Source organism: Marmota monax, unplaced genomic scaffold (genome assembly GCF_021218885.2).
Source record: "Marmota monax isolate L192 unplaced genomic scaffold, Marmota_monax_Labrador192_F-V1.1 WCK01_AAM20220418_F8-fsc00010, whole genome shotgun sequence".
NCBI classification, from domain to species: Eukaryota; Metazoa; Chordata; class Mammalia; order Rodentia; family Sciuridae; genus Marmota; species Marmota monax.
This window is the reverse complement of record NW_026692321.1, coordinates 85,248-103,198: the sequence shown is the minus strand read 5'-3', so window position 1 is coordinate 103,198 and position 17,951 is coordinate 85,248.

Here is a 17,951-nt window from a genome sequence, read left to right as displayed (position 1 = left end):
TGGGAGTTGGGGTCTGCGGGGCACCCTGGGAGTTGGGGTCTGCGGAGGCGCCCTGGGTGGTCTTGGCCACTGCCCAGATTCCCTCCGTCTCTGGATCTGTCTCTCTGGCAGGCATAGAGCCCCACAAAGGGCCAGTGCTGGCTGGCAGGTCACTGAAGGACCCTCCAGGGTCCCCGATCCTGGTGTAGCTCATTGGCTGGTGGTCTTGAGACGGGGCTCGCGAGACCCCTTTCTCCACTTCATTTGCTTCTTGCCTGTAAGGGACGGTGTCACTGCTTTGAACAGGGTGCTTTCAGTCTTGGTGTGCGTCCAGAGGAGCGTGGGCCCGGAGCTCATGGTCAGCTCCTCCTCTGCTTCACCTTCTCTTGGCCTTGCTCAGGCAGAGGGTGGGGAAGGGGCAACCCAGTGTCCTGGTGCCAGGTGGAGCCGGGCAGGGCGTGGCCACCAACAGGCTGAGCCTCTTTCCTATGGCATGGGAGGGCCTTGGTCTCCCGTCTGCTCCACTTGTGGTTTTTGCTATTTTGCACTATATAAAAAATAAAATTTGAAATTTGCTGCAGTTTAGTGTGTCTCCGTTTTAATTGCTTGGAATTAGCACTTGATTTGCCAATTATCTGTGACTTTGGGGTAATCTGCTAAAATGAGGGACGACTCCTGATTATGTTCCTCTATGGAAGGGAGCAGGAGCTTGCACGGCCCTGGGGGGACCTGGAGCCACTGCAGCGTGACGTCGCCGCCTCTGTTCAGGACCCAGCAGCCTGCGCCTTCTAGAAATCCACTTCCCAGAAAGGCATGGCCGACGGAGTCGGCCACCTGCCTGGCTCGCAGATGACCCATTTCACCTGTCCACCTGTCCATTCTCTCTCAGCCAAGGGTCAGGGTGGGAGCCCTGACCCTGCCTGATCCCGGCTGTCTACTGCCTGATCCCGGCTGTCTGTCTAGTTCTTTCTTTCTTCTTCTTCTTTTTAATGTGTGTGTGTGTAACTTTTAAAAAGTCCTTCTCTTTGGTTATACATGACAGTAGAAGAATGTATTTGACATGTCACACACATGGAGTATGACGTCCCCTTCTTGTGGTCGCACGTGACGTGGACTTCCACTGGTCGCGTGGTCACATAAGAACGTAGGAAAGTTACGTCAGCTTCATTCTACTGCCTCCCCCACTCCCATTCCCCCTCCCTCCCTTTATTCCCCTTTGTCTGATCCAGTGACCTTGTATTCTTCTCTCTCCCTCGGGTAAGTCAGCATCTGCATATCAGAGAGAACATTTGGTCTTTGTTTTTTGGGGGGCGTGACTTATTTCACTTGACATGATATTCTCCAGTTCCATTCATTCGCTGCAAATGCCATCATTTCATTCTTCTTTATGGCTGAGTGATATTCCATTGTGTATATGTACCACATTTTCTTTATCCACTCATCTGTTGAAGGGCACTTAGGTTAGTTCCATACTTATCTGTTGTGAATTAAACTGCTATAAACATTGATATGGCCATGTCTCAAAAGTACATTGATTTTTTAAATCGTTTTAAATTTATTTTTTAGTTGTAGTTGAACACAATACCTTTATTTCACTTATTTATTTTTATGTGTTGCTGAGGATCGAACCCAGTGCCTATGCATGCCAGGCGAGCGTGCTACCATTTGAGCCACATCCCCAGTCCAAGTACAGTGATTTTTAGTCCTTTGGATGTATGCCCAGGAGTGGGATAGCTGGGTCAAATGGTGGTTGCATTCCAAGTTTTCTGAGGAATCTCCGTACTGCTTTCCAGAGTGTTGCACCAGTTTGCACTCCCACCAGCAATGTATGAGTGTACCTTTCCCCCCTCACACTCACCAACACTTATTGTTACTTGTATTCTTGATAATTGCCATTTTGATTAGAGATGAAATCTCAGTGTAGTTTTAATCTGCATTTCTCTAATCGCTAGAGAAGTTGAACATTTTTTTCATGTACTTCCTGACCATTCATATTTCTTCTTCTGTGAGGTGTCTGTTCAATTCCTTTGCCCATTTATTGATTGGATTTTTTTTGGTGTTAAGTTTTTTGAGTTCTTTGCAGGTTCTGGAGATTAATGATCTCTCTGAGGTGCAGGTGGCAAAAATGTTCCCCCATTCTGCAGGCTTTCCCCTCATGTTCTTGATTGTTCCCTTTTCTGTGAAGAAGCTTCTTCATCTGATGCCATCCCATTACGGATCCTTGATTTTACTTCTTATGCTTTTGGGGTTTTGTTAAGGAAGTCAGTTCCTAAGTGGACATGCAGGAGATTTGGGCCTACTTTTCCTTCTAGTAGGTGCAGGGTCTCTGATCTAACCCTTAGTTCCTGCATCCACTTTGAGTTGAGCTTTGTGCAGGGTGAGAGAGGGGGGTTTGATTTCATTTTGCTACATGGGGGTTTCCAGTTTTCCCAGCAGCATTTGTTGGACAGCCTCTCTTTTTACCAGTGAATGTTTCTGTGCCTTAGTCTAGTATGAGCTAACTGTATTCATGTGGGTTTGCGTCTGTGTCCTGTATTCTGTACCACTGCTCTACATGTCGGTTTTGGTGCCATTACCATGCCATTTTTGTTACTACTGCTCTGTAGTATAGTTTAAGGTCTGGTATAGTGATGCCACCTGCTTCACTTCTCCTGCTAAGGATTCCTTTAGCTGTTATGGGTCTCTTATTTTTTCCAAATGCATTTCATGACTGCTTTTTCTGTTCCTAAGAAGAATGTCATTGGAATTTTAATAGGAATCGTGTTAAATCTGTATATCAGTTGGTACTATGGCCATTTTGACAATATGAATTCTGCCTATCCAAGAACATGGGAGATCTTTCCATCTTCTAAGGTCTTCTTCAATTTCTTTCTTTATGTTCTGTAGTTTCACTGTAGAGGTCTTTCTCCTCTTTCATTAAGTTGATTCCCAAGTGTTTTATCTTCTTTGAAGTGATCACGAACGGGATAATTTTCCTAATTTCTCTTTCAGTTGGTTCATGTATAGGAATGCAATTAGTTTATGGGTATTAATTTTATATCCTGCTGCTTTGCTCAATTCATTTATGAGTTCTAGAAGTTTTCCGGTGGAGTTTTGGGGTCTTCTAAATATAGAATCATGTTGTTGGCACACAGGGAGAGTTTGAGTTCCTCTTTTCCTGTTCACATCCCTTTAGTTCCTTTTGTCTGATTGCTCTGGCTAGAGTTTCAGGACTAGTGTTGAATGGAAGTGGTGAACGAGGGCATCCTGTCTTGTTCCAGTTTTTAGAGAGATCCAGCTGTCTAGTTCTGCTCTTCTCAGGTGGACATGAGATCCTTTATTTACATTTTAATGATGGCGGCTGGGGCTGGGGCTGGGGCTGGGGCTCCACAGAGCGCTCCTCTAGCATTTGCAAGGTGCTGGGTTTGATCCTCAGCACCCACCGCATAAAAATAAATAAATAAAATAAAGGTATTACGTTCAACTACAACTGAAAAAAATACTTAAAAAAAATTTAACGATGCACGAGTTGGAATGCTGGTTTTGTATCCCAAGTTCTGCCTCGGTTTCCTCACTTATAAAATCAGGGAGGGGGTTTGCACATAGGGAGTCCTGGCCACTGTCCCAGCAGAGATCCAGGGGTCAGTGAAGCCCACCAAGTCACACAGCTGGGAGGGCTGGGCCTGGGACCCGAGACCGGCTGGTCTGGCCCCAGATCAGTGGTCTGACTCATGGAATAACAGGCCGCCTGAGCCCGGCACTGCGGCCAGTCTGCAGACCCTGCCTAGGAGCTGCTCTACACTGCTGTTCCAGGAGTGGGCCAGATGGGCAGCTGGTCGAGGGCTGAACTGCACATCTGCAGGCAGAGGGTCGCTGTCCCTAGGGTGGTGTATGAAGGGAGGCCCACTGACAGGCTTGGGCGACCAGCAGACACCCGAACGCCACCTGCCTGTTTGCCCTTTCTGCCAGCAGAGGCCGAGGGTCCTCCTGTGCATGGTGGCTGCAGGAGCTGGGCCCCAGCCGAGTGGGATTAGGCCCGCCGTTGAGGAACTTCCAAACAAGAAGGGAGCTCGGGGAGAGACTGAGGCCTGTGGAGCAGTGTGAGGCTCTCAGCAGGGGACGCGTGGATGTGGGCATGCCCAGTCACTGCAGAGAGGGTGCTGAGAAGGCAAGGCCTGTGGAGGAAGCGTGTCCACACAGGCAGGACACACAGACGGCAGCCAGAGGCCGCACACCCTGCCATTCACCCCCAGGGGAGCTTCAGTGCTGGAGCGCCCAGCCAGGCCACCTCCTGCCTGCAGCAGACATGTGTCCTGGGACCTCAGGCAGGCCCCAGCGTGTCCCGGGACCTCCCCAGGCAGGCCCCAGCGTGTCCCCGGACCTCCCCAGGCAGGCCCCAGCGTGTCCCCGGACCTCCCCAGGCAGGCCCCAGCGTGTCCCCGGACCTCCCCAGGCAGGCCCCAGCGTGTCCCCGGACCTCCCCAGGCAGCCCCCAGCGTGTCCCGGGACCTCCCCAGGCAGCCCCCAGCGTGTCCCGGGACCTCCCCAGGCAGGCCCCAGCGTGTCCCGGGACCTCCCCAGGCAGGCCCCAGCGTGTCCCTGGACCTCCCCAGGCAGCCCCCAGCGTGTCCCGGGACCTCCCCAGGCAGCCCCCAGCGTGTCCCGGGACCTCCCCAGGCAGGCCCCAGCGTGTCCCGGGACCTCCCCAGGCAGTGGCTCGCTCTGCAGCCCTTGCGCAGGCCGCAGGAGCCTCACTGCACAGGGAGGAAGGGAGCTGGACAGTTCTGGACGTGGCCAGGACGGGCAGCTAAGGTGTCCTCCATCTAGACGTGGGCTTCCATAGCCAGGAACCTGGAGGACAGGGCTGCCCTCGGCCTACCCAGGTGGCCAGCCCTGGGGCGGCTGTGCTGTGCCCACCGTCTGCATTGCATTCCCAGTGCCACGGGGACACCGTGGGTTGGAGCCTGACAGGGGCCTGAGGCCTCAGGGCCTCCCGTGTGAGCGTCCTGCTAGGGCTGGCCAGAGCTTGTCCATCCCGTTGGCCTGCAGGCCGCAGCTGCTCCTGGAAGCCACCTGGACGTGGAGTGAAGCTGAGCCCCAGGGAGTGGGCGCCCTCCACGCAGTGGGGAGCGTGAAGCCCGCCTCCGAGAGCCCTGTCAGAGGACGTGCGTGCGAATCCTGCCAGGCTGCCCGGCTGCCCCTGGTCTTGTCTCCTGCTGGTGTTCCTAGTCCTCCGCATCAACCCAGGGACAAGTCGGGACCCGTTTGGTGGGAAGAGGCTTGGGGGCTGGTGGCTCACGGGTGGGTGGTCTGGTGTGCCCCCTGAGGCCAGGCGTGTAGGGACGTGTCCTCAGGGTCCGCTGTGTGTTCTGTGGGGCGCACCTAGGCCTGAGCTGCTGGAACATCTGGGGCTTTGCTTCAGGTTTCTGAGGTGCCACGACACCGTCTGCACACTGCGGACCGTCCTGCCTTCCCACCGGAGTGCACAGGGCGCAGGGTGCTACGGCGCCATCCACACTTGTTTTCTCATGTTCTCAGAGGACAGCCTCCTACTGGGCACGAGCTGGTGTCTCCTTGTGGTTTTGTTGAATTCCCCTAACGATCAGTGATGCTGTGCATCCTCTGTGTGCTCATCACTGTGTGCTTTCTCTTAGAAGCAGTGTTTATTCAAATCCTTTATTTATTTTTAAATGAGATTGTTGTTTGTTGCAGGAGTTCTTTATATATTCTGGACCCACTTTGTTTTGATTACTAACATTCCAGACTGGTGACTGGAGGACTTAGCAGCTCTGCTACCTGAGCCCAGTGGTTTTCAAATGGGGATGATTTCCCCAGATGACAATCTTGGGCAATGTCTATAGAAATGTTTGTTGTGACTGGGTGATGCAGGTGGGTGGGAGTGCTCTTGGAATCTAGGAGACACTGGTCAGAGGTGCTGCGAGTGCATGGAAAGGGCTCCCCTGAGAGTCTTTTTGGGGATTATAAAGATCCAGTTCCTTTCAGAGATCCTGAAAATCTGGGTAACGACAGTCGAGGCACACGGGTTCCATTACGCCTGCATCCTGGCCGGTGCCTGTTGGTCACAGTGGAAAACAGCCCTGAAGGTTGCAAATCCTTCTCACAGAGGCAGCCTGGAAATCCTAGTTCAAGGGGAGCCGTGAGTGTGCAGCTGTTGCCATCGACGCTGAGAAGACGGGGTCCTTTGGCCTGTCCCACAGGCTGTGGCCGTGTATGGGGCAGTGTCCCCTCAGCAGGGGGTTGGTTTGGCCGACACTGAATGAGAAGCTGGTGGTCCTCTGCCCTGCCTCAGCGGCCCCCTCAGGGCTGTCCCTGTACAGGAGACGTGGTCAGGGAGGAGGTTCTCCCCCAGACAGGCGCGGCAGACTCCCTACGGGGCTTCTTTACCAAGGGTGGCAGGAACGCGATTCCCCAGGGGGACCCTGTCCCACCCACTCGGCTCCTTGATGGGGGAGACCCTGGTGGGGCTCAGCGGTTCCCCTCCACATTAGGACTGGACAGAAACTTGTCCAGATGGGCAGCTGCTGAAGCCGGGGTCCTGGACAAACGGGCAAACCAGGCCAGGTCTGGGCAGGACACCGGGCTGCTGAGGACAGGGCTGAGGCCCTGGGTGGTCACTGGGCGGGCACTGCCGCCTCCTCAGCAGCACCCGAGGGCAAGCGATAGGGAAACCGGGTACAGGGAAGACGGGCCAGTTGTCCAGGGCCCAGTGTGGCTGGGCGGGGAGCCTGGTCTGCTGCCTGCAGACTGTGCAGGGTAGCCTGGCCGAGTCTCACGCTCCTGCTCTTTCTCAGCGTAGTTTCCCAGCACTAAGGCCCTTTTGGAGAAATGGGAGGAAGGTGTCTGGACATCAGGAAGCTGAGCTTTGGCTTTCCGGGCTGCCGATGAGGGCTGTCCAGGGGACGGCGAGGTCTGTGACCCACGCGGGGTCATGCCGCAAGGTGGCATTGCGTTAACTTCCCTTGTGGAGCTGAGGGCCCCCCTGGAGGTGGGGACACAGGCTGTCCCTGCTAACAGTCCAGGCCGAGGGCCCATTGAGGACGACTGTGGGCCTTGGCCACAGAGACGTGGGGGCTCTGGCCAAGCCCAGGGAAATGCTGGGATTGGGAGACCCAGGCTTCTGGTGACACCCCTTCCCACCCAGATCCCTCAAGCTAAAAGGTAAATAGAGGAAACAGCGAACTCTGCAGCCACGGGATCACACACAAAGGTCAACATGCTTCTCCGCAAGGTTCTACCGGCAGCACGCAGGACTGCAGAAGGCAGGCGCTTCTCCTGAGAAGAACTGGAGTGAGCCCCTGCCCCTGCCCAGCTCAGCACTGGGCCATCTCTGGCTGGGGGCTCAGTCCTCTTGATACACATTGACTCATGGACACATTTGCCACCCCCACCCCAAAGCACTGCAAAAAAAAAAAAAAAAACAGGAGCAAGCAAAATGGAACAATGTGTCTTACGTCCTCAAGATGTTATTTCCCATTGGGTTTTGCTCTCCTTTTCTTTTTCTGGTGCTGGGGATGGAATCCAGGGAAACCCAGGGAACATGGGAAACGAGATCTCACACGGAGCGACACCCCAGCCTTATCACTCACGTGCTTTCAACCCATTCTGGGAATGTGAGATATCTGGCTCTTCTTGATCATCTCAGGCTCCCGCTGGGGCACTGTGTGGGCGGTTCAGATGTCCTCACCTGTGCTGAGCATACCCCAGCCTGCCTGGACGCCTGGATCCCTCTCCTCCCATGTACGGGGCAGCTGTCAAGTGTAAGATGTCCTGCAGGATACAGACTGACCCTGAGGACTCATCAAGGGTGCAAAGTCTCCACTTGAGTGGACACTGGAGTCCACTGTGGCCTCGCTTGGTGGAGGTGGAGATGTTTGCAGGTGTGGATGGTGACCAGTCCTAGGTGGTGGTGATGGAAGGCGTCTGTCCAGCTGTCAGGAGGGCCTGGGGCAGGGGAGTCCTGGGCATGGCGTGGGCAGTGGCGCAGCCTGTTGGCCAGCTGTGACTGAGTACAAGCCCAAAGCGAGCACCTGGAGGGTACCCTGAGTTCTGGGAGAGTCTTTGGTGTTTCTGCTTCTAACATTAAGCAGCCATGATCCTGAGCAAACCCTCTATCCTTCCATCCATTCCAAAAAATGGGGCAATAATTTATTTGGAGCTACATACATTCATTGTCTGGAATAATTGAAATAATAATTAATTTCTTATCCTAAAGGGCTTGATAAACACCTCCCCTCTGGTTTTCTAGGCAGGGACGTGGACCCTCTACAGCTGTCTAGACCCCAGGCTGTCCTGAGCATGGCTGGAACAGACCGAGGGCCCGGCCAGGTCTCTCCCACAGCCCCATCTGTGACGTGGGAGGGGCCACACTGCCTCCACTGGGCTGTGTGACACCGAGGGCACCCAGGGTAGGAGGAGCGATCTAGCTGGGAGAGCCATCTGCTCCTGATGCAGAGGGTGCTGTTGCCCGCTGCCACGTCTGTCTGCTCCAGGTGCCCACAGGTTCTTGGCAAAGTTTCGAGAATTCCCAGTAAAGAGGCAGCTGCCCTGGTATATGGGCTGGAGTCACAGGCTGGGGCCCACGGAGAGCCGTTTGGTGGGGATTCTCGAGAACGGGGCTTGGACTGTGGCATGAGCTCAAGCCTGGCTTGTTCCCCTCGCCAACTGGGACCCTGTTTCCCTATCTGAGGGCACTGAGGGGCACCTGGGGTAACATAGGAGTCAAATGGCACCTGCGTGGAGGCTGGCTGCCCCATGCCTGGCATCTCCCAGGGGCTCAGGGGGCCCTTCCGGACTGCACCTCCCTGTTGGCTGGTGCTGCTGGACCATTTGGGATTCTGGGCTGGTCTGGCTCTTGCCTTCCTCCCTAGCTCTCGTCCTGTTTGCTGGACATAGATCTGGCTGGGCCTGACCATGCCAGCCCCTGGCCCAGCCTGACCAGGTGGCCTTCTCAGCCTGTCATCATGGGGACTTTGGAGGCATGCTGACTTTGGGGACTGGGGAGAACACGTCATGTGGGAACATGACACGATTTCTCGTGGACTCTGCCAAGGGGTCAGGTTGGGAGGAGCCGGGACCTGGGACTGGAAGCCAGTGTCTGACAGCAGGGTCTCTCCTCGGCACCTGGAGCAGGCAGGTCCTGCTGGGCTTGGCCCACCCTGTGCGCCTGGCAGGCCAACCCTGGTGCTGCAGAATGCAGGTGCCTGCACCTGGCTGCCCTGGACTTTGGGTGTTGTGTGGACCCTAGGGAGAGGACACAGCCTCTGAAGAAGGCAGAGGGGCAAGCAGGAGAAGCCGTGGGGAAGGGGCTGGGCTTGCTCTAGCCTTCCAGGTGCGGAAGGTGGATGCCCAAGGACGCTGCCCACTGCACTCCTCACTGACTGCAGGGGTGCAGATTCTGCAGGGATCTCATCCTGGTCCCTCCATTTGGTCCGCCATCCTTGAAGATGCCTCCTGGCTGGGGATCCTGAGCCAGGACAGACCGGTCCCTCCTGTGCAGCCGGTGCTCTTCATGCTGCAGAGGGTTTGAGTGGGCTGTCCAGGGGAAGGCGAGGCCCACAGGAGTGCCCACCCCAGGTTGGTGATTTCAGTGTATTGTCTCACGCAAGCCACTTTCTGCAGGAGAGCGGTTGACTGAAGATATTTGCTCAGCCGCATAATTGAATCCGAGACCCAGCCTAAAGGGCTTCTCGGAGACAAATCAGTCAGCACCTGGCATGCCAGCACTGTTCCTCCCCGCCCCCGCAAGGACTCCAGGGTCCCTGCTTCACCCAGGGGGACACGGAGGCTCAGGAGTGCTGCCTGGCAGGTCTCGGTGGGCGCCTGCTGACTCCCGAGTCCCTCCTCACAATGTCCATTTGAGGTACTCTGTCCCCCTTGCTAAGCCTTTAGGTTCATGAATAACCGATCATAATGCATGGATGATGTAAAGTATGCTCTGTGTTGTCCCACACTTTACGGTTTATAGGCTAGCTCTGTATTTTTTTGTTTGATTCTCCCAACAGAGAGGTTGCTATTTGGGTCTATCCACAGAGAAGTCAGCTAACTTGCCCGAGGTCTCCTGTCTGAGCTTGACCCTGGCCTCTGTCGGTGGTCAGGTTTGGGTCAGGCTTTCTACCTTTTTGGCAGTTTGGTTGTAGAGACCAATGGGTTCTTCCTCATTTGCTTAAGCTAAAGTCGGTTTCTGCCACTTACGTGCAGAGCTCCTGTGGCTCTGAGCTCTTGTGTTTCCCCTGGGCTCGTGGGCAGGAAAGCCTGAGGGTCCAGCACACCTTATTGGGTCAGGTCAGCACTGGTCAGGGGGCCTCCTGATGGCAGTCCTCAAGCTGACCTGTGGCCCTCGTGCTGGCTAATGGGAGTCCGTATGGGAGAGAACCTGGCAGTGTCCTCTTCTAGGCCTTTTCTAGGATGGAGTTTCCTGACCACAGTAGCAGAAGTGGAAAAATCCCTGAAACAGAGATGCAGAGGAACAAGTGGCTTCTGTAGGCATCAGTACTTTCAGGTGGAATGAAGAAACAGAGAGACACTTTTGAAAATCCTGATTCCTGACCTAACAATTCCCCTTTAAATAGTTTATTACTTTTAAAATTGCTTTTAGTGTCCTCAAGAAAAATCATCCCTGCAGTGACCAGTGGCCTGTTTGTCTTGGGGTCCGATTGTGCTGTGGTCAACTAACATGAGAGTTTGGGTTAAAATAAACATCTTGAAAAAGGTACGTTCCTCTGAACCGGTTACCTTTTCCTTCCCTGTGTTACCAGGGTCACCCTCACGGGCACCTCGGATGCCTTTTAAGCCATTCTTCATCTCCTTGTCCCCTTCCCTGGGGTTCCATGTGGCAGAGCCCAGGGCAGAGCCAACCCTGCTGAGGAGGCGCTGTGGAGCTGCCCCTCAGGAGAAGACAAAAGCCGGCTCACAGAGGACCTCCCTACTTAAGTCCATTTGACCCCAATCCCCGGGCCTCCCTCAAGGCCCTGCTGGGGCCGCGCCTCCCCACAGGTCCCGAGTTCCCGAACCTCCGAGCTCCCGCTCCTCCTGGGCATTTCTAATGCATTGTTCACTTTCCTCATGAAAACAAGACCCCCACCCGGTGGTAGGAAAGAACAGACCATTGCCAAGGGTCGACTGATGCCCTCAGCTGCCCGTCCATCTCTTTGTCCATTTCCATATTCCAGCAAATCAGTGTCGAGCCACTGGAGCTGCCTGGCCAGAGGACGGTCCTGCCCGGTGCTGTCCTTTCCCTCTGAGAAACACCTACACCCACCACCAGGGAGCACCCCGAACCTGCAGCCCCAGCAGGAAGGGAGATCAACGTGGGCTGCCGGCCTTCTGTGGTCCTGGGGGCAGGTGATGGGTAGTGCCTGCTGTGGGTCCCTGTGCTTCATTATTGGCACAAGTGACAAAAAAATGAGCCCAGGGAGAGCACCTACTTGTGACGTAGCCTGTGGCCCTTCCTCCATGGCTGAGGCCCGTTCCTGGCGGAGCCGTCGTCTCCCAGATGCTCCTACCCATGCGGTGGCCCGGTGTCCGTCGCCTGGCGGAGACTCCCTAATGAACAGGCACAGCTCTGCCTCCTCACAGCCTTGGCCTCAGGCAGCCCTCGCCTCTGTCTCCAGGGTGCTGAAGGAGGTCAGAGGCCGCGTCGTGCCCTCCAGCCCTTCTCCGCCGACTGCTGCTCCAGGTGCGGGGACCACTGTCCAGCCCTGGGTGCCCCGCCCCCTGCTGGGCTCCCTTTGACCAACCCCAGGGCTGTCAGCTGTGGCTTTGATGAAGGGCCCCTGTGCGCCTCACTCTGGCTGGGACCTAGCCTGTGTAGTCGGCAGCACTCTAGGTGCTGTGTCCCCCCCCACACCTGGAAATGCCTATTTCACTCTCTCAGGAGATGATCTGGGAGGGGGGCGAGGAGCAGTACTCTCTATTGGGCAGCTGGGTTTGCCAGGTAATTAATTTAGGCATTTTCTTCTGGGTCTGAAACACAAAACCGCGAGCCTTTCTGTTTTGTGCTGAGAATGTGCGGGACACTTGGTGACAGAAAGTAGTCAGGCAGGACCCCTGACTTTAGGGGTTTGCAATACAGAGCAGGGGAAGACACCCACACACGCCCACGGCACACCCTGTACCCCACTGCGCCCACCGTGGGGCTGCGAGACCACCAGCCTGCTTTCCCCTGGACCCGGAGCTGCTGGGGCCGGAGCTGGGCACTGCTCCTCCTGGTCCTCCATAGCTGGTGAAGAGCTGGCTCCTGCATTTGTACCCAGAACAAGTTTGCTGACTCCCCCAGGGTCGAGGACACGCCCAAACCAAACTCCCCTGCTCTCCCGAGCCGGGGAGACCCTCCTGGAAGGTTGAGATGCTCTTGCAGTCGCTACTAGTTGCTGAGCCAGCGCCTCCTTCTAATCAGGGACTGACTGCTTCTCACCGACAGCATGTGATTCTCCTTTCTGAAACCACTTTTCCAGCATAAACTTTGTTACTATAGGGAAGTAATAAGGTAAAATGCCAGTTACCGCCTTCAGACATTCTATGGAAACCAGTCCAGGCCCAGTAGAAGGCTGTCAGAAATGAGAACTTCTCCCAAGTGTTTGTCAAGTGTGCGCTGAGACGCCTCACATTAAACTAAGGCGGCTGTGTAAAATTCTCATGCACTTTCTCCTATTGTTTGTGATCATGACCAATCCGATTTGTATTTTCCATTTTATAGGCTTTAAATCTGTATATGATTACCACTAATAATAATTCACCATGTTCAGGATCTAAAAGCCTGTCATTTCCTATCTTTCAAGTCCCACATCTTTAATTGAGGACTGCTGGGTGAGCTGCTCTTCTCAGATGAGGCAATTTAACTTTTAATGTCTTTCTCCTTGGATGGAATTATGAGCATTTTTAATCCCATACTTATTAATTAGTGGTATTTCATTCCTGTTGAGAAAAAAAAGGTATTCATATACGTTCTTTTTTAGAAAAGAATGTCAGCATTCTAAGAACTAGACCAAGCATAAACAGAATTTAGAAAAATGGAGGAAAGGAGTTCAGAAATTTGGGTGGGAAGAAGGGCATGATAACATCATCACTACCACCACCACCATCACCATCACTAACATGATTACCCTCACCACAACCATGATACCATCATTCTTATCACTTTCACAACTACCTGATTATCACCATCATTAGCATAACTACCCCCATCATTATTATAATCACCACCACCACTGTGATCATTACCACCATCATTATCATTACCATGATCATCATCAATACCATGATTACCATCACCGCCACCATCATCATTATGATCATCACCACCATCACTACCACCACCACCACCACCATCATCATTATGATCATCACCATCATCACCATCACCACCACCATCACCATTACTACCATTACTATCATCACCATCAGCTCCCTCCACCACACCAACATTATCACCACCATCACCACCATCATCATTATGATAACCACCACCACCAACATCATCATTATGATCATCACCACCATCACTACCACCACCACCACCACCATCATCATTATGATCATCACCACCATCACCATCACCACCATCATCATTATGATCATCACCACCACCACCATCATCATTATGATCATCACCATCACCACCACCATCACCATTACTACCATTACTATCATCACCATCAGCTCCCTCCACCACCACCAACATTATCACCACCATCACCACCATCATCCCATCATTGCCATCCATTATTATCACCCTCACCATTATCTTATCACCACCATCACTGCCATTACTATCGTCACCATCATATCATCACCTTCATCATAGTCATTACCATCACCATCATCATCACCGTCATCACCATCGTCTTTGAATCATGATCATAGTAACCACGCTAACACTGACTGAACACTCATTCTGTCGCAGACCCTGTGTTTGTGTTTCATGTGATGTTTCTGCCTGTTCCTCTGCACTCTTACCACCACCATGAGAGCTTGCCTAGTTTGGCCTACTGGAGGGAGGCGAGAGATGTTAAAAGACAGCCATGTCCTTTGAGCCATCTTGGACCTGGCTGGCCCAAGATGGGACCCCAGGCACACGGACAGTCAGGCTGAGGAAGCAGAGCTGACCGACACGTACACCCATGAACAATAACAAATGGTGGAGGCTTTAAACATGAAGTTGGGGTGGGTAGTTACACAGCACTCGCGTGTCAAGTGATCTGAGAGCATGGGCACAGGGAGGCCCGCTGACCTCTGCCAAAGGCACCCTCTGCCTGAGGTCGAGTTGGTCTGTGCCTGGGCTGCTCTTCGCCCCTGGAGTGGGCTTCTGGGTCTTCTCCTCGCTGTTGCTCCTCTGCAGTCTGCTGCTCTGCTTTTGTCTCCTTCCCACACAGGCTCCAGGTCCATGGAGGTTGAGAAAGTGGGGTGTGGTGGGATGGACCCTGCCTGTGGACTGCCAGTCCTCGCTTGGACAGGAGTGGACGTGGTGGAGTGAGCACTTCCCTGGCTCTTGCAGACTGATGTCACCGCTGACCCTTGACCTGCACAGGAGTGCAGGCAGAGGGCCTTCCCATGGACCTGGGGTGCTGGGTTGGTTTTCAGCCTGACTCTGATTTGTGGTGGCTCTTGGGACAAGTGACCCGTTCTCCCAATGCAGACACTGGACGGCCCCATCCCTGCCGTCGTTGCTCCTGTTCCCTGCATTTTCTTCATGGAGTTGGGCATCACCTGTCTTCACAGCCCTGCTGAGCAGGCTGGGTCCTGGGGTCTGTCGGCTTCTAGCAGCAGTGTCCATGCTGGGGGACAGACACCATGTGATCCTGGGGACCCACACTGGGACAGGACGGGCAGCTGCTTGGGTGCTGCAGAATGAGCACAGACCCACAGTGCCCAGCCTTCTCACGTGGAAGCCAAGGAAACATACTGGTTCTTTTTAGAGGTCTCTGTGACTGCGGCTCTCCTCCCTGATGAGCTGGCCAGGTGGCCCGCACTGCCCTCGTGCTATCTGGCCCTCACCTGTGAGCGGGAGGGTAAACCACGTGGCGGTGCCTACTCTTCTCAGTACAAGGGGCAGCTTTTCCTTCCTTCCCTCCATCCACCTTTCCATCCCTCCTTCCATCCTCCCCCTCCCTCCCCGTCTCATGGAGTGAGACCTAAGAGGAGTGCTGGTCACAGTGGCAGGGAGAGGAGACAGTGCATACCCAAGGCCCCGCCCCTCCTTCCAGATGGGTGGCGCCCCTTATGCAGTGTTGGCCTCCTGCCGCTCAGCAGACAGCGCCTTAGCATCGTCAAGGAAATGGCCTCCAGTGTGGGTGTCCCCTGGCACGGTTTGGGGCTCCTCTGCTCCCTCTGTTGCAGGCTCACAGGAGGCTGGAGGGCTGTGCTCATGTGCACACGGTGCCCAGATCCTAGCACGGTCTTGGCTCTACAGCAGACAGGCTCTGGAATACAGGGCCAACGGGCCCAGTGACTAGACGGGCCCACAGCTGGAGGGCCGCGCACACAGACCGGGACCAGGACCCTCCTGCATCCAGCTGGGCTGCGTCCCCCGTGCAGATCCCGCGTCCTGGCCATGTCCTCTTGCTTCCCTCTCTGACCCTGCTCTTGTCTGTGTCCACTTTCTGGTTGTGAATTCCCAGCACGGGAAGCCGTCGGTTACAGAATCAATGACCCGGGGCGACGTGGGGAAAAGGCAGGTGCTTCCCACTGAAACGACCTTTTGTGAATGCTCAAAGTCCAACTTGAAAGCAGAGGCTCTTCTGAAACCCCCATTGAGCCACCTCAAACCTTACCTAGGATGTCCTTGCTGTTTCGTTTCCCTCAGAACGCTCTCCTGTGGGCATCCACTGGTGCGCGGGGCCTGTTGAAGGACGATTTCCAGAATGTCCCTGGAAGACTCGACTCTTCCCGCCATCTCAGGTGTGCAGTCTGCCTGAGGACAGAGCACTACACTTGCCCTGACCCTCTGACCAGCTGCCGTTAGTCATCTCACCGTGTTAAGAAAAGTCCAGCGGTGACCTGGGCTCCAGGAGTAGTGATGCCATTGCTGTCCTCGTGTCCCCTGCCCTCACCACGTACAGCCGTATCTGGGCTCACCCGTGCTTGGCTTTGTTCTGCAGTGGGCTCAGGGTGGTGGTCAGATGGCTACTGACTGCCCTGCCTGGACAGCCTCCACTTGGGATCTGTTCAAGCCTTACAAGAGCTTCACTTGGCCCGTCTGGGCCACATGTGTGCCCTGGAAACTGTGGCCTGGGGAGGGACAGGGCTTGGCTACATCAGGACAGCACGGCCGGGCAGGGTGACAGGGTGAGGAGGGCCTTTCCGCAAAGGAAAGGACTCTGGACTGGCAGCGTGAGGTTAGCCACGTTGCTGTTTCTGATGCAGCACTTTTTAAATCGAGGAATTTAGGAGAAAGACCTTGAGACCTGGCCTCAAACTCCTGAATTGGGAATTCCATGGCCCTGAGGGAGAGGACCCCTGCTAACCCGGAGCACACGATTCCACACTGTGGAGTCCTCGGAAGATCTGCTGACGGACGTCTGCCAAGGAGGGGTGCTCATCGAGTTCCTGGCAGTCCGTGAGAGGCCCGTGGACGATCAGGCGTAAGACGTGGTTCTGTCCCTGAAAGTTGTGCAAATAGCAACGACCATGTGGGCTACTGGACGACAGGCTTCAGGAGGAACTGGTGGCCAGGACTCGAGACTGGGGCTGCCGTGGGGTTGAGAGGCCAGCGGGGAGGGGGCAGCGGGGAGGGCAGGGCAGGGAGATGCCGAGAGGGGCTCATGCTGGCGTCAGAGCCGACTGGCCAGGGAGAGAGGGACCTTCCAGGTGTGCAGTGACGGGCTCCTGCAGGTGGTCTTTGCTCCGTGGCCTTTCCCAGCGGGGACAGGGTTCCATCTCCACATTCAGGCGTGGGGCCTTGGCCTTCGCCTTGTCATGTGATGCGCCTCAGCGCACCCTGTGGAGGTTGTCTCTCCACCTAAGTAGGGCGCTGTCTGTCTACTCTCCGCCATCCACCCGTATCGCAGACGGGGTTCCCTGAGCTCAGGGTGAGGGAGCGGGGAGGCCACGGGTTGGCACCGGCGTCTGGTGAGGCCTCCCCGCTGTCATGTTGGTGGAGGGCATCCCTGCAGGGACAGAGCCAGTGTGCCAGCTCTGGTCTCTCTGCCCTGCTTACTGAGCCACTGCTGCCACCACGCCCGCCTCCCACCTTGATCCCCCCACAGGGCGGCACCCCCAAGGCCATTAACCGGGGAATTTGGAGATTGTTTCCAACACATGAACTTGGGGACTCACTCCAATCAGCCCCGCCCCCGGTCGCCCATCTGAGCTCTGTGGACCACCAAGGGCTAGCCAAGGAAGGGGTCTCGGCTCGTGGAAGGGCCGAGGCACGGTGGCTGTCAGTTGGCAGCAGTGGGCCCTTGCCTTCTGTGCTCAGCTCGTCAGGTGACACCTGGCTTCTCTGCACTGCCTTTACCACTCCTTCTAAGCAGTGCTTTGGCCACTCCTAGCACTGAAGCAGACCGGGTCACCTGGAGTGGTGTGAGGACAGCCTGGGGGCTGAGTGTGCGTTGTCACAGGCACTGGTCATCAGTGGCCACCGCAGGATCATGACAAGTTGACAGAGTGGCAGAGGTATGACAAGGCTGCTGGAGGCATTCTGCCAGAGTTCGCAGGGGCCATGAGACTGTCACCTCCGACAACCTCCCGGCAGACGCGGGGCAGGGAGGACGTCAGCCTCTCACTTCCTGGTGATATGGGACAGTTGGCAACCAGGAGAGCTGGGCACTGGATTGAGAGTTGACACCAAATGTGTGACAAGGACAAGCTCACCAAATCAGCTGGGTGCTGAGATTCCTCATCTCAAAGATAGAGGGTTGTACTGGGTCATTCCTCCCTGTGGGTGGGCGGTGTGTGGCCCAAGAGCTCGGTTCTGCAGATGTGGCCCCCAGGCAGGCCCTGATGGCCCCTCTTCTCGGACCCCAGGTGAGGTACCT